The sequence below is a fragment of the Amblyomma maculatum genome, chromosome 1, assembly GCF_055883805.1.
Source record: "Amblyomma maculatum isolate TAMU_Amacu chromosome 1, ASM5588380v1, whole genome shotgun sequence".
NCBI classification, from domain to species: domain Eukaryota; kingdom Metazoa; phylum Arthropoda; class Arachnida; order Ixodida; family Ixodidae; genus Amblyomma; species Amblyomma maculatum.
In genome coordinates this window covers 291,960,764-291,978,060 of record NC_139344.1, presented here as the reverse complement: position 1 = coordinate 291,978,060, position 17,297 = coordinate 291,960,764, and the positions used below count along the sequence as shown (strand labels likewise).

General features: G+C 45.5%; 1 long non-coding RNA gene across 1 annotated transcript in view; it reads right to left on the bottom strand.

The window, feature by feature from the left end:
• Positions 1-5,173: 5,173 nt before the first annotated feature.
• The window catches only part of LOC146206796 (uncharacterized), a 38,518-nt gene continuing 26,394 nt past the window's right edge, over positions 5,174-17,297 (bottom strand). The window contains exon 3 of the long non-coding RNA XR_014704522.1: positions 5,174-9,212. This is a non-coding gene — a long non-coding RNA (uncharacterized LOC146206796). The remainder of the gene's footprint in view (positions 9,213-17,297) is intronic.

The window sequence follows — 17,297 nt, the reverse complement described above, 5'->3', positions numbered from 1 at the left end:
CCACGGCGCGCCGCGTGAGCTACTGAGTGACAGAGTCTTCCTTTCCAACGTCGTTGAAGCTCTACTGGCCGAATGTCGAATCATACATCGGACCACCACAGCCTATCACCCTCAAGCTAACGGGCTGACTGAGCGCTTCAATCGTACTCTCGGAAATATGCTCACGATGTACGTTGTCGCCGATCAGACTAACTGGGACGCTGTTCTTCCTTTCGTGACGTACGCTTACAACACCGCCACGCAGTCAACTACCGGATTTAGCCCTTTCTTCCTCCTTTATGGACGTGAGGCATCGTCCACGATGGACACTATTTTACCATATTGTCCCGACTCCTCCGAGTGGACTCCTCTTTCCGACGCTGCAAAGCATGCGGAGCCAGCTGGCCGCAGTTTAACATCGGAATCTCAGGGGTGCCAAAAGCATCGTCACGACAGAGATCAGACGCCACATGTTTTCCCTGCAGGATCCCTCGTTTGGCTCTGGGTTCCTAGCACCCCACCGGGATTGTCATCAAAATTTAGAACTGAGTACTGCGGCCCTTACCGCATCGTTCACCAAACCTCCCCTGTAAATTATATCGTGGAGCCACTCACTCCCTCTTCGGACATGCGTCATCGCGGCCGCGAAACTGTGCATGTAAGCAGCCTCAAAAGGTACTACGACCCGCTCGTCTTGTCCTCGCCATAGATCGCCACGGTGGCTCCTCTTCGCTCCCGGGGGATATTGTAGTGAACGAAGAGCGGATTCACGAAGACAAAGAAGAGGACGACGAAGTGCCGCTGCGCTGCTCGAGCTCGCTGGTTTTGTGCCTTGACGGACTGTGTTCTTGTGCTGTTCGCCGTGCAGCTTACAGAGTGCTATATTCCCTGTTGAACCCTCAGTAAACCCCTTTCAATATCTTTATTCTTCTTTTGTAAATATATTTCTCCCTGTTACAATAATATGCCAAAATTCAAAAACCTTGAACGATTCACAAATTCCGTAGAATCTTCAGATCTGCGCGGTGTGCTATCATTGGACAAGGGCCTTATTGAAGTGGCCATAATTACTAGCGCAACAAAATTATGCAAGGTGTTTTTAATTATTTTGAAAGCTGGGGTAGGGGAGAAAAGGTGGAAAAAGTTTACACAATGTTAAAACTATTTTTGTTTTAATTTTCCTAAGAAAATTTTAATGTTCGCTGTTTTCTATAAATTAGCGCGATCTCATCTCTGTATTCAAATATCATATAAATATAAGCTTCAGCTGTTTGCGGATAACTATACTGAGAACATAGTGTGGAATTATTGCTGCTCTACCATGAACCTTTTCTGAAATAAAGGCCTGCAAACTAGGAAAATTTCGTTTCCTGGGCCGATGTTGAGAATTTTTATAAAAACATATACATATACTCGAAAGAGAAATTAAACTGAATACAAATAAAAACATGTATATATTTAGTCGGATAATTTTCAGCTAGCTAACTTGAACATACTTTGTGCAATCTATAACCAAAGTTGGCCAAAACAGCAGAGAAGCTCAGAACTCCGCCCCTTCGACGTTATTAATCAGTCATCACGCAACAATATATAATATTTTGAAGTAAATATAAAAGTTCGAACGACCATCCTTTTTTCGATCATAGGTGGGAACGGGAGGGGAAAGATAACGCGCGCATTTGTCGATGCACCAACTATATGGATTTACGCAAGGTTGTGGATGGTGGATGGGGAGGCTTTCTATTTGTTTAGAAAATATTATGTCCGCGGTTGGCTTGAAGAAACAAGGCGTTTACGAACAAAAAGAAAACTATTTATTAGAGCTCGACTCGAGCAGTGCGCGCTGGCGGCCGCTCATCGGCGCGGGGCGCCGGTGCAGACAGGAGAGGGCTGGGGTAAAGAAGGAATGGAACGTCGAGAGGGTCGTTGGTCCTACGTTCACACGCGCAGCCCTTGTGAACACAACACCGCGGAGGGAATCGCGCATTCATTGTTCCCCCTAGTTTACGCGTCTACGCGTAACACAACAGAAGGCATCCCCAGCTGCACGGCTGTGCGGCCTCCGCCCGAAACGTTCATTTCAGAGCTTGTTGAAGACGCTACAAGACTTCTGACAGCTTCTTATGCCTTTCTTTAATTTCTTCCCTCATTGAGTTTCTTTTCATTGTGATGTGCATAATTTTCTTTTGCGCCTATATATTGTTACGTATTCAGTACGTAACGGGGATGTTTATTGGTAGTCTAAGTGCTGCGATTCCGCAATGAACACCAGCGCACACCAACGTAGCTTCTGTTTCTTCTTATTCCCTCCAGCCTCCTCTTCCATCCCTTGACGCCTCGAAGCACGTGACAATATGTTACATGTGCTTCGGTTTGTGCTTGCTACATATCTGTGAATAGCAGAGCTGTGAAATGTCGCCGGAGTACGGATTACAGCAACGGCGGGAAACCAACGCATTGTCGGACTCAGTGAACGCCATCATCTTAGACCGTGAGCATATATCTTTGCAGCATGCCATTGCTTCATAATTGGTTCTATATATTCTCATACCAGTCCCACATGTTCTCTTTCCGTATTTTCCTCAAAACAACTGCGCGAAGCATGACTTCAAGAACTAAACGAATTTTCGTCCGGGTTACATGCAAGCAAGTGCGTGGACTTATTTTCTGGCTGCGATATGAACAGCATTTGCGCCGAAAATAGAGAAGCCGTGCGTAACAGGTGTGTGTGTGCCACCAACGCGCGACAGAACACTGCAGGCAGCCATTTGCGCCAAGTTTCTTGCCTGCGCAGCGCGCCGCAGTCAATTAGTAACCGAATACTACGCGCCTGGCTTTGTACATATATTTTAGACAGCGTCTCTCCTGCGCGCTGGAAGCAATGTTCGCTCAGTTTTTAGATTTTGTTAAGAGTTCAGGGCAGCTTTTTTTTTTTTTTCACATGTACAGACGATGTTTTGAAAACTGTCCGTGCGGTCTGTTCAAGCAAATGTTACAGTGGGGCGGACATTATGTGCGTGATGCCGCTTGATGATTACAGCGCAAGTGAGCCCAATTTTAAAATTTCCTTAATCGACGTCCCCCTTTTGAGCCCGTGCCTTCAGGTGAGGAACCGGTTGCCAGGAACCGGCGACAATAGGAGAGTGGTTTCGCAGCGGCTCTTCGAAGGTGGAGGAAAATAACAAAACAAGCAAAAAGGCGCATAAGCCGTGTGTGCACTGCGTCCCTGTCACTGCAAAGTGAACAACGTGCACGCGGGACACATTGTGCAAAAAAGTGACGGCCGGTATGAGCCGACCATATCGTCCGAGATATATAGCTCACGAAGCGCACGATCACGGCGTGCACTTTCTGGCGAAATGGGACAGAACGTCAGGTACGCCTGTTCGGCAATTATTGCTCTTTGTGCCTCACATGCCGTATGCATGAAGCGCACGTCATAGCCATCGTACAAAAATTTAAAACCGAAGAAGCGATCCACGTGTTCTAATTCTATAGGAAATCATTTTGGAGTAGAAAAGAGCAACTTAATAAGATATGCATGGTTCATCAATGAACAATATGTATAAATGGACGGTTGAATAGTTACAGTAATGGAGTATTGTGCTAATTCTTTACGGCCGTGACCGCTATAAATATTACTCATATTGCTCTTAGCTTTAAGCTCTGGCATTGACAACCCTATCCAAAGAACTGACTGGCAGTGACAGGTTGTTTACAGCTGTTGATGAAAAGGTAGGCCATCATGCTATTATTGCATGCATATTTGCTCCTTTTTACGCCTTTGTTTGCTACATGCAAAACATAATTTTGTTCCCTATTCCTAGAGAAGCTGCACCTTACAACACCCACTGCTCATTCGCTTTCACTCAAGGTACAAAAAGGAGGAAATGCGCGTGCACTCATAGGATAGCCTGTCTTTCCGTTAACAGCTGCAAATAACACGCCACTGCTACTCAGTTCCTTGGATGAGGTTGTCAATGAGGGTACCTAAGATCCTGAGCAATTACTGTAATATTTATACCAACCACTGCAGTGAAAGAAAAGGTAACACTGCATCACTGTAACTGCTGCATGCACCTTTAAACGTGCCTTAATTTTATTGCCTATTCTTATAGACACAGGACCTCTTGCTATTGTCTTTGTTCAGTAAGCAACCGTCTTTCATTGTTTCAGTTTCTATCCCTCCGCCATTTTCTTGTTGCTCCGGGTGTGATCATTTGATTTCATTGTTCAAATCATATTGTTTTTTCATGTGTGAATGATTTAGCCTGCACATACATGCTTTCATTGTTTTTTTTTTTTAGATGCGCATCGGGAGTGTTTTCTGGTTAGAAATGGATCGATTGAGTTGTATCACTGATGCGAAAACCGACAGTTTGGCACGCCCAGAAGATATGTGTCCTGTGGTTGGAAGGGGAATAAAGAAGAGGATAATCAGTGGAAAAGCCCGCCTAAAAACTTACAAAGAGGGCGCAAAAGCGAAATGCCGATCAGGGTGAGTGTCTGATTACTTCTGTTATCCCGCTTCACTGGCTAGGTGATGTGACTATATATGAAGCACCTTAGTATGTTTGTGGTATACTCGCTGAAAATTGTGTAGACACTAAATTTTTCCTCGTTCAATTATTTGATTGACGCTCGAATTGAAATAAAATGAAGTCATCCACACATCTAATGCCCATGGACATTAGATGCGTGAATGACCTCATTAATTGTGTTCCTAGGTGAACATGCAATAGTTTAGCGAATATGTTAATATGTTAAAAGTCGACTTTTTTACTGTCAACCGGAGTAATACATATGCTCCATATCATAGCATTATTTGCCTATAGTTTGTAACTGCTCTTTTTTAAATTGTATTCTACTATAGTATACGTGTGTCATCTCGTACGTCTATTAACTCACGAAAAATTTGCAATAGAATTCCTTTTGAGATGTTGTTTCAGCTACAAATAACGGATGACAGTTGTGACAATATAGGTGGCTTTAAATATTATGTATAGCGCGAAAGTCTTTAATATATGCGATGATATTTTTATTCACCGCATTGCCTAAACCAACCTGTTTGAAGAGACGAAATGAGGACAAACATGGATGTCTTCGGAGAGGAACAATAATCGTGGTGCCATAACCATTTTTTTATTTCAAATAAATTTTCATATGTCTTGGGCTAATGTCTCGACACAAAGGAGTCACCCTTTGGTTTCCAAGATGAGGTGTAAATTTCCCGAAAAAAAAACAAACGCCTATCACTAAAGCTGGAAAACGCTGTTTTTGTCATTTAAAAAAAAATGCAAGTTTGGTGACCTGCTGCTTGCGCAATAAAATTTTGTCATCCATTGTTTTTCACTCACCACGTCTACGTACCGTTTTCTTGTATAAGAAGTATTAAAAGCTTGTTTCATTAATGCAGCTGATTTAGTAAAAAATCGCAAACTTTGCTTCAGGAGCAACGCGCTACAAAAATGTTAATTTCCAACATTACATACTGGCATGATGCGTTACGTTATTTGCACTAAAACATTTTATGTTTATTACGCAGGTTATATTGTTAACTTAAGACAGAATCTGGAGCTCTAAGCACGGCCGGTCTCGAGGGAGAGCGCGCGCTCTTTCTTACGGCCTTCTCAATCGCCGCGGGAACAATGGGAACGTTTGTCCTTGAGTTACGCTCTCCGCCGCCGCAAGAGGCGCGACTTGCTCACTGTTCGCTCCGCGTCTGCTTCAGCGGCGGCGGGTGGCTTTTGCTTGGTTTCGCGCTGTCACTCGCGGACTCCGTGGTGAGTGCAGCCCCGAAATGAAAGAACACAGTAGGTAGATGCTGCAGTGGCATGTCGTCAACGTACTACACACGTGATCGGAGTCTTTATATAAAAAGCACTGTCGCTCAGTAAACTTTCGTCAAGCGTATGACATACATTGTGGCATGATAGCCACGTTTGTCCGTTTTAGTATGAATTTTCCCCAAACCTGTGCAAGTCTAGGAATTAAAAAAAAAAAACTGAATGAGCAGTGATCACATCGAAGCTTCTTCGAGGCTAACATGACAGCATCTCGTCTGCAACAGCAAAACAGTCTTTCAGTGCTAGATGCGAAACCATCCATGTAGCACCGAAGATGATAATAGTTTCATTTAAAATATAATGTAAATTTCAAAATGCTTGCATGATATAATTTATTAGTATAACAGTCAAAGAAAAATTTGTAGGGTTGAGCTTTAAAAGTTACTATAACTCATATTGTTACTCCGCGTAGCGGCGCACTGAGAAGCAGCAGAAGAAGAAGCGGAGGAAGAGAGGCGCGCGCAGAGTGTTCCGGGTTTTTCTGAGCCGTGTGCGTCCGTTCACCTGTATTAAAACCATTTCATCCGTTACATATGGTGCTAGGCGCTGGGTAAAAACGTTCTGGATCCGCCAGTACCTCGTCGCAGCCGTCGTGTAGCAGGTTTGCCACCTTTATCTCCTGAACAGTACATTTCAATGGTTACCACCCGCACGACGCAGACTCATGAACAGCGACCTGAAGAGACGACGACCTTTCCCCACCAGCGAGAGCCGCGTACGTTCCACGGTGAGCCCGAAGATGACGTTGAGGAATGGCTCCGACATTACGAAAGATGCAGCAAGTACAACCGCTGGAATTCAATCGCACGTCTGTACAGTGCTGTCTTCTTCCTCGCTGGCACGGCCCTGACGTGATTTGATAACCACGAAGAAATCCTGACGAGCTGGGACCGATTTGGTGAAGAAATTACGAAGCCCTTTGGGGATACCCTTGCGAAAAAGGAACGCGCTGAGCATCAGCTTTCCCAGAGAGCCCAGCTGCCCGGTGAGACATGCGCACGTTATATCGAAGAAATATTGAAACTTTGTCGCATTGTAAACCGGCAGATGTCAGAAGAAGACAAGGTAGGGCACCTTCTCAAGGGGATTGCTGAGGATGTGTACAACTTCCTTATTTCGCGGGACACGTACCCTTGCCACAGTTGGAGACGTCATCAAGCAGTGCCGGGCATTTCAGGCGTTAAAGGCACGTCGCATAGCACCCAAATTTGGCCGTCTTTCAAATGTGACAACTGTTGCCGGTATCGACATTCCGGAGGCTGAAGACATCGCTTCTATGGTCAGGAGGATTATACGCGAGGAGCTGGATATTCAGCGGCAACGTACAAATTTCGATGTACCCTACAACCCGACATCGAGGTCCGTATGGGAACAACGCACGCAATGGGCTGCACAAAATAACGGCCAACCATCTTACAACAACGGCGTGGAGCGCACCCTGCAACCAACATCGCACCCTTATTTCCAGCAGCGTCCAGCCTATCCGGATGAAGTGCCTCGTGGTGCTCCTCGTCGCGCTTCTGTCACCCCATCTCGGCCTCCAAGGGAACCTGAAGTGAAATACCAGAGCCGCCAGCCACCCGTATGTTACGGCTGGGGGGGGGGGGGGGGGGGCAGCGGACATATCTTCCGCTTTTGCCCGCGTCGTCAATTTACCCGACCCCCCTTTCAGCGAGCACCGCGCTTCACGAATGGTGCCCAGTGGGAGCAGCAGCCACCCGCTCCCTTCTATTGGCCCTCTTCCCCTCAACGCCACGCACGGAATGACTCCCCTGTGTCCGATCGCAGCATCACTCCCCCACCGCAGCGACAACCCCGTTCGCCATCCCCACGTAGCCGCTTTGTTTCTCCACCGCTGGGAAACTAGGTGGTGCGAGCGATGGAGGTAAGGTTGCCGGACGGTCAATTTCACGCATAGCTCTACCTATCGTCATGCTAAAGAACAAAGTGTCAGTATGTGTAGACAATGTTAAAACGGATGCTTTGGTTGACACTGGTGCCGCTGTGTCAGTTATGAGCCTTTCATTTAAGAACCGGCTTCGACAGAAAGTTATGTTTGTGTGGGAAAAAACCACTACGTTTTGTGGAGTTGGGGGTGAAACGTTAGTTCCAGTCGGCTTGTGCTCAGTTTCAGTTGTAATTGGTGACCAGTGCTATAGGACAGAATTCGTTGTATTGAGACGTGCCACCCATGACGTTATCTTGGGTGTTGACTTTTGCGCGAGTGTGGTGCGACTTTAGTGCCGGTGAAATTTGTTTACAGCCGAACATTATCCCCGCATTAGTAGATAACATGTCTGAGAGTCATCAAGGAGTTCTCGCCTTGAAGGAAGATGTGCTGCTGCCTGTGATGACGGCGACGTTTCTCCCCGTGAAGTCATCTGAATCTTTCATGGGTAAACATTCAATAGTCGTCGAGCCAGATGCCTCGAATGGAGCGAAAAAAAAAACATATTTTGGTGCCACGCTCCGGGGAGGGGGGAGGGGGGGGGTCGTAGAGGTGGAAGATGGTCGCGCAAAGCTCTGGGCTGTGAACGTGTCAGAAGGCCCTGTACGTCTTCCTTCTGGTTTGACACTCGCGAGATTTGAGAATTATGTGACTCATACCCTTGGAATTATTTCCGATTGCAGAGGAGCCGCGAAAGACAAGTCTGAATATTGTGCTGAGCTTCAGGGCATGGTCAACAAATCGCTGCCATCTAGTAAACGTCGTATTCTGCAAGACAGTTTGACAACTCATGTCCAAGTGTTCGACTTTGCCTCAAATGAATCGTGTAGCCATTTCCCAGCTTCTCGGCTACAGCACAAAATTAACACAGGAAGCGCACCCCCTATTCGCCAAAACCCTTACAGAGTCTCCCCGGCAGAGCGCAAGATAATTCAAGAACAGGTGGACGAAATGCTGCACAAAGGAATCATCCGAGAATCTTCCAGTCCGTGGGCTGCACTTGTGATCCTGGTGCGAAAAAAAAAGACAATTCTTGGCGATTTTGTGTAGACTACCGTCGTTTGAAGGCGGTAACAAAGAAAGACGTTTGGCTTTGGAGGCCTATTCGCAAGCGAGGATTATATGAGAAGTTCTTCTACAAGTACGATGGCCCCTTCGTCGTGTTGGACCAACTGAATGACGTGAATTACGTTATCGCCAAAGTCACGACGGATAACCGCCGATCCCGCAAGACACAACTTGTTCACGTGGCTCTAATGAAGCGCTGCTATCTTCGATCTACCTAATTTTCTCGAGGACGAGAATCGTTTGCCCGGGGGAAATTGTTACGCCGCGTAGCGGCGCACTGAGAAGCAGCAGGAGCAGCAGAAGAAGAAACGGAGGAAGAGAGGCGCGCGCAGACTGTTCCGGGTTTTTCTGAGCCGTGTGTGTCCGTTCACCTGTAATAAAACAATTTCATCCGTTACAATATATTAGCAAATGTGTTGTATTATAAACATTAATTTATTTTGCAAATAAATATTGTTTATGGAATTTTTACATGATATTAAGCTTATGAAAAGAATAAAAAATGGCTTGATATTCATAACACCACTTGTGCTGGAAGTGGTAAAAAGTGGCCAATAAATGACACAGGTGATACTCGATGCAGTGGCTTACAAATGAATTCACCTGCTATATCAAAAGTATGCAAGAAACTTCTAAAGTGTTAAAGAAGGACACTCTCACTGAAGACACATTTCAAGCCATACAGCGACCCCATTGAGGCTGTCTTCGAGAATGTAAGGCTAATGTGCAGTAGGGAACGACATGCTAGATGCGAGGGCCGTAACAGCTAGCGGCACTTGACTTCGTTTTCAAGACGGACGTTTCATCTGAGAGCAAAATCAAGGCATTTTGCGTCGATGCCAAGCAAAAAAAAAATAATATTTTCTGCTGTGCCGCAATCAGTAACCGAGGCGCTGAAGGAAGTGACATCTCCGGCCATCCCATTTCCCACTGTCTCATATTCCAGTTTACCTTACGTCGCTGGATATATCGTTAAGTTAATCAACTTCGGGTGTGACGCTTGAGGTATTCTTCTTGAAACTAGCGAAAGACGCAGTCCCATGTACATTATTCTACGAGGACAACATTCTAGTGAACTGCACTATCCGAAACCAGAGCTTGTTGCCCTATTGGACAAGTTTTTTTTTTTGTTTTTGAGAGGCTGCCGTGCACCTACTACACACAAATGTTCTCGAAGTATTTAAGATCCTGATTCAATCAGCACTTGAGAATTCACCATTGAGTGGCCCGGAAGCAATTGAGAACAGCCATGCTATAATTAAGGTCCACTTCTTTGATATTCGAAAAATTTCTCAGAATCCTTCTTGCCAATTAAGTATTCTAACAAAGTGACAGACAGGAACTAGATGCCAACTCCTTATGTGCACAAACCGTGCAGGAAGGTTGAGACTGAATTTTCTAGCCGCAGGTCACGTTTTGGTGAATTGATGAATATGTAGTATAATGCATAACTTTGAAGGACAATTTTTTATTGTTTGCCGCTCTTTTCAATTAGGCATAACTGTTCATGCCCATTTCCTTGATTAAAAGTTGTTTTTTATCTATGTATAAAGCAGACTACGTCTGTCATACATGTGCGCGTCTCGCGAGACTACATATACATCTTCGGTCTTTCAACCGACTGATATGTTTTGAACGAAGCTAGAACAGCCCACTCCACCAGACAACTGAAATTTTAACTATATGCTCAAATTTTTGTTCCTTACTCTGAATCTGAGACGCGCCATGAATTTTGGTCGGTCCTCTTTTGCTGTGAACGAAAACGGCCGTGGTTGACAAAATCTCCACCATCAATTTGCCATGCACTTGCGTCAGGTCGCCCTACACTTACTTACAGCTTTCAAAGGCACACTGCATAGCCTGGTACATTTATTTTGGTACAAAATTTAGGGGCAAAAAGTCTTGAGGTAAGTGTACCCGAAGCTTCATATTCGACCCTGCGCAGCCGCCCTGACGAAGGCGCGTGCGCGCGGATTATTGACTATTTTTCTCCTCGTACAAGATAAATCTTGGACATTGAATGCGGCGTCTTTGTATAAACCATTAGAGGTGAAATGTCAGGACCTGCGGGTTGCAACTGATGCGGGCGGAGCGAAGAGCGAGCGAGCGTTTCCCTTGAGCGTGAGCGGCGGTAGCAGAGGCGCAGCAGTGGGGCGTCGGCGACCCCACCGAGGCGCAGCGGGCGGTGGAAACAGACCCCATTGGTGAGGCCGTAAGAGGAGAAGCGCCCTCTCCCTCGAGACCAGCCGTGCTCTAAGCTACTATGTATGTTCTCTGTAACGCCACCAAAATTATGCTGAAAAGCATTTTGCTTATGATTGTAGTTATGAAAAATTACACATTGAAAAATCATTTCCAAAATATAGCATTGTTATTTATGGTCAAAGCTGAAAAAGGGAATAATATATTAATAAACTAGATTTAATACTGCTGCACCTAGCAATAAAAAAGAATGCAGGACAGAGAAAAAGTTCAGCCTTCACTTGCGTTTTGCCATGAAATTGACAGAAATAGCGAATTAATACCATTTTAAGCTATGATAAGTCTTTGCCGACAAGCAGAAAAAGGGTTTATAAGCGCTGAGAGGGCTTTAAATTCTACTTAAGTTAAACTGTAACTAAATTCAGCAAATACTAAATTGAAGTTTTGATGCCTACTCCATAGAGGGGAGCCATATAAGCCCATCTATAGAATAAAAACAGGCATTTTTATATTTCTAATATTACATTTTGCAGAATTCAATATATTTACTAAGTCATATTAACGAAGTACTTTGCATTGTTTCCAGAGATCTCGATAAAAATCGAAGTGGTGGCAGTTTCTTCAATTCTAATCAGTTTTCCTTGTTTCGTCATTTTTTTAATTTTGCCCGATTTCATAATAATATGTAGACAAAAACACAAATCTAGAGCTTCAAATTTTTCCAGACATAAAGAATGGAACCTAGATAATGTAGAGAAATAGTTTCAGTGTCAAAATATTATTGAATCTTGTGAGAATGCAGGCTGAATTTGGCCATTTCAGGACCAGCACTCGGTTTAATATTTATTGTTATATTTTTAAACAGTATAACGCAACACGTTTTAGTCCGTGATGTATTTGAGGTACTGAGGATTTTTGAGAGGGATTTGAATGAAAATCGAAGATGATCCTCTGTTTAATTGCAGCAAATGTGCCCTTTTGCTGCTTTCGAATTTTGGGCGATTTTGATGCGTTGTGAGAACATACCTAGCGCTGTGGAGCTCCACATATTTCCAGGAATTAAGAACATGCCTTAGGAAGTGAAAACATAATTAGTGCAAGTAACCTAATCCATCATCTGCCAGTATATAGGGTTAAAATTCAATATTTTTGCAGCGCATTGCTCCTGAAGCAAAGTTTTCGATTTTTTAATAACTCAAATGCAAAAACAAACCGGGTTTCTAATAGTATTTGTAAATGTAAAACCTGCATATATTTAGTGAGTAAAAAATAGTAGATGACAAAATCATGGTATCAAAAGTTTCAACATTTTTAAATGGCATAAACAACGTTTTCTACCTCTAAAGATACACCATACGATTTTTTTTTTCGAGGAAACTACGACGCATTTTGCAAAACTAAGGTTAATTCCTTTGTGTCTAGATATTTGCCCACCACATATAAAAATTTCATTGGAAACGAAAGATGGTCATGAGACTTCGATTATGTTTCTGGTCTAAGGTACCCATAAAAACGTTGTGGGAAAGCCGATATCAAAGGTTTTTTTTTTTTTTTTCAGTCCATATTTCAAATGGTTGTGCCATCTAAAAAAATTTGAAAGCTAGGCACACCTTCGTTGTCGCCAGCCCTCACTTTCTCTTGCAGCTGCACTTGCTAAGCTGAATTAATACGTTGAGTACTTTATTTTAGCCGCGAATATTGCGCTGTTACGTGTTAATTTTCAAGAAAGGCCGCAGTGACGCGATTCTCGTAGTATTTGTTAGTGAAATATGTAAAGCTTACAAATCTACCCATATATATGATCTCATGCAGGTTTTATTCAAGCTACATTACACCTTCTGTGCCCGATAGCCTGAGCCAAGGGTTAGAAATAAACCCTTAGAAACAGGCGATGGAAACCGGTGGCGCATTTCTGGCAGCCACTTAGGACAGCGCAGTAAGTTTTTATTTGGTAAGTAGAAAATTGAGGTTATTCGCTCCAAGTACTAAATATTCACTTTAGACAATAAGTGGGACTTACAGAGTCGGTGAGCACGTTTGGAAACCCCTGTTTCAATATTTGCGGTTAGAAACCTCATGTGTAGCTTTTTTTCCAGCTGCAGATAAATTCCGGGTTATGTAGATACCGAAACCGTTACCAGCCCATTCGCGCACCTCAATTGTTCTGCTCTCAACATGATTTTGAGCGAACGAAACAACCTGCCGCTATGATGGCTGGCCCCATGCATGAGTCAGGGTGATATGCTGGCGATGGTTGCTTCGCGTCGGCCCTTTGGCGCACATGAAGGAGCGAGGTACAGTGAGCGCGCCGAAACTTGCAATGCGGATAATGACTACAAAGCGGTAAGGATATAAATGAATGGAACATTATTTTTCAGCTGTAAAATACAAATACAGTCTTGTTGAACGATTGCGCTGGCTCGGATGAAGAAACCATAGGCAACTTATAGGTCTACCGATACACAGGGCTGTCGAGCCAAGCCAAGGCCAGAATTGTATTGTCCGACAATTTGAGTATTGTATTCTGGGGGCTTCCTATTGTATCTGGAGAACAAAATACAGACGTGAGGGTTCTTTATGGCAAATAATGAAACGTGGTTTGTGCCGGTACTCTTCAAAGTAGCAACACCATTTATTGTGTAAGTCAATATTATGTAATTTAGGTAAATAATGTCAATTAAGTATTCCAAACAAAACCTTTTCTGTGGCACTCAAGGTAGCTATCAGCAATATGTATCTGGTTTCCTTCGCCTGCCTCTGAAATGCCTTTTTTAAGCCCTTGGGTCAGTTGCTTGGGCAAGCATTATATGTGTAAAAATGGTGCACCTCATATTTCAATTGACTTAAGATATCATCCGATCACTACATCACCACTGATCCCACTGAAGGTCCTTATAATTGCTTGAGTGACAGTCTTTTATCATTTTAACAGGCTAGAAAATTCATATGAATACGGAATGAAGGCTCATATTTTCTTTCGCATATTTTCTAGGATGCCTGAGGAGAGGCAGCATGCACCTGAGTGACGTCTACTCCAGGAAGACCGCGGCAGCAATCAAGTGATGGCTCGTAACAGTGAAGTAATGGAACGGCGGACACAAGTAGCAGGGAAACGTGGCATGTTCAACTCAGCCTAGAAGCTGAAAGCCGGAATGAATGGCCGTGCAGCCTCACAAACTTAGTAAGCTGTAAGTGCCACTTTTTATTAGGAGGGCTTTGAGTCCGAATTCGAATATTGAATAATAAGCAATAAAATGTGCTGTTTGAACCTACATTTGTCAATGGGTAGGCTTTTTTTAAGCTACATACGTATGGGTTGCTTTTCACCTGTCCGGAGAACACCATTGCTGATGCCACAGTTAGACCCCGCTTGGAGGAGCAGATGCGCATCTAAAAACACTGCCGCAGCGCTAATATCCATGCACAATCGAACTGCAGAAGATTTAATGGGTAAACCATAGGCCATGGATGAGTAGACCACTAATTATACATGGATAAACCACCAGGCGGTGAGTACCGCCGAAGTGGTTGGGCCATGTGTGGGTAAGCATATGGCCTATGCATGACCCTAGCGCGGCAGTAGGCTGGGCAACACGGCCATACACGTTGGCCCGAGGTCCCATGCCAACGGTGGATAAACCACCGGGCAGCGAGTACCGAAGTGGTTCGGACATGTGTGGGTTAGCCATGGCCCATGTATGACCCTAGCGCGGCAGTAGGCTGGCCAAGTCGACAAGCCATGGCCCATGCATGACCCTAGCGCGGCAGTAGGCTGGCCAGGTCGGCCATTCTCGTCGGTCCGAGGTCGATTGACGCGGCCGTTCTTACGCCATTGTAAATCCCCGACCTCGGGCTGAGGTGGGGGGCCTAGGTCGGCCCGATGAGGTTTAGGCGGCCACATTGGCAAGAGCCGAGCGCGGGCCGACCATAGGCTTGCCGCTTGGGACACTACCTTCTTTTTCTGCATTAAAGTATTTAAACCAACGGCTTTCCCGGTTTAAATTACTATTCATCTCTTGTAATGCGTACCCGGAACTAATCAGCAAGGCAATGTATTCAGATAAACACATATTACTTAAGTATTCTCCACAATTCCTTATCCCTAACTGTTCCTAAACCAGTTCTCTGAATGCTTGTTCTAAGCATGCAGTGAATAGCACTGCAGAGGTCGTGTCTCCTGGCCTAACCCCTTTTCTTATCGAAAAATTAAAGATGGCTTGGCTCTGTTATACCTGGATATACGTAGCGAAAAGCAGTGACTACCTCGGGATCAGAAGAAGTTAATTTTTCCAATCTTCTGCGCCGTTCTTCAGTAGCTAAATTCTCCTTGGCTTCCAAGCCGAACTCATCGAAGTTCAGCGGCGTTCTATAATTCGTTTACAGGAAAGGAAAGGCGCAGCATCTGTCACTTGCGGAAGGTAAGAAGCGCCACCCGGCGGCGTTGGAGCGCACTCGTTTTCGCTTGGTCCTCATAGCTGACGGCAGATGGGTGGCATCACATCCTTGATGTCAGCCTAATTGAGTGACATAACTATTTCAGTCTTTGGTACTTTCAAATTGCGCGCCAGTCGCAGTATCTGTCAATCGCCGGATGGATGGAAACAACTTTCTTTATTAAAAAAAAAAGTCTTCCAGGGTGGTTCCCTACTAGTCCAGGAGTCCACGGGCTTTTGCTTCACATAGAGCCCGATCTACCAGCCATTTCTGACCGGCGGGTTGAGCTGTCCGCAAAGCAGCCTCCCAGGAAGAAAAGGTGGGATGGGGGATGGGGGCACTGCCTGGGGGGAAGGACATTCCCACAGGTAGTGGAAAAGTGAGGATTTGGGCTCGCCACAGGTGTCGCAGTGAGGGGGCAAGCTAGGGTGAAGGCATGAGAGACGGTAGGGGGAAATGAAACAATCCGTCTGCAATTGTCGCCATGTAGCACTGGATAAGGGTGACAAGGTGCTGTGGGGTGGGGGCAGTGTCATGCGCTTGTGTTTGTAGAATGTGGTGATTTGGTGGTACGTAGAACGGACCGATGCGGCCTCCTGCGCGGAGTTGGGTGCCTGATCATCCGGGGCTCGGGTAGCGAGTTCTCGAGCCAGCGCATGAACGCGCTCATTACCGGGGATCGAGGCATGCCCTGGGATCCACGTTAGATTAACCGTTCGGTCGAGAGAGGTGGCGGTGGTAAGAATATGATGCGCGGCCGGTGTCGCCACGCCGTTTAGGTAGTGGCGGTATGCCGCCTGAGAATCTGTACAAATTTCGGTAATGTCTTTGTCAATGGCTGAATGGGCAAGCGCGAGTGCGATGGCGGCTCCTTCCGCTTCTGCAGGCGAATTTGTTCGGATAGTGGCGGCGGCCCCCACTCTGCCATCTTCGTAGGCAGCGACTGCAGTGAAAAATCCTACTTTAGAATTCCCTGCCGCGTCGACATAGAGGATATCAGAGCGGTTGCGGCATCTTTTGGTGTAATAGCTGGCTCTAACTTTCCGCCTTCCCTGATAAAGGCAAGCGCCCATGTTGCGTGGTAGGGGCTTCTGGTATATGTGATCCTGCGTGCCCGGAGAGATCATGAAAGGTGTAGCACTTGCTGGGGTGGCGATGGGTGGATTGAGACGGAGTTGTCGCAGTAGGCATTGTCCTGTTTCCGTGCGACTCAGGCGGACTAATTGGTTGATGCGTTGAGCTTCTATTAACTCGTTCACGGTATTGTACCAGTGGCCAGCAGACGTTCTGTGCTAACCGTCCGTGGAAGACGTAGGGCGGAGGTTACGGCCACGCGTATTAGGATGTCCGCCTGCTCTGTTTGGTGCTGAGTGAGTATATGATATGGGAGGAGGTATGTGATTCGGCTAATGATTAATGCATTGGTCATATTGAGGGTTTCGCGTTCCGACAGCCCATGGTTGCGCGCAGCCACACGCCTGATTAGTCCAGCAACCTGCTTGGTCTGTCTTTGCAAGAGTTGAAGGGTGGCGGTTGCATCAAGTGCGTTGTTAATGAGAAGGCCGATAATCTTCATCTGAGACACAATGGGCACTGGGTTTCCGTACATGTGAAGTTCAATGGGGGGATCTCCGGGTATGGGTTTAAGCTGCATTAGTTCCGATTTAGTTGGGAAGCATCGGAGGCCTGTGTTTTCTAGATAGGTGGTGGTGATGTCTATGGCAGACTGCAAGATATCCTGGGCTGTTCCAAGGGATCCGCCTGTTGTCCAGAGGCTTATATCATCAGCATATAAGGCTGTGTGGAGCTCTGGGATAGCA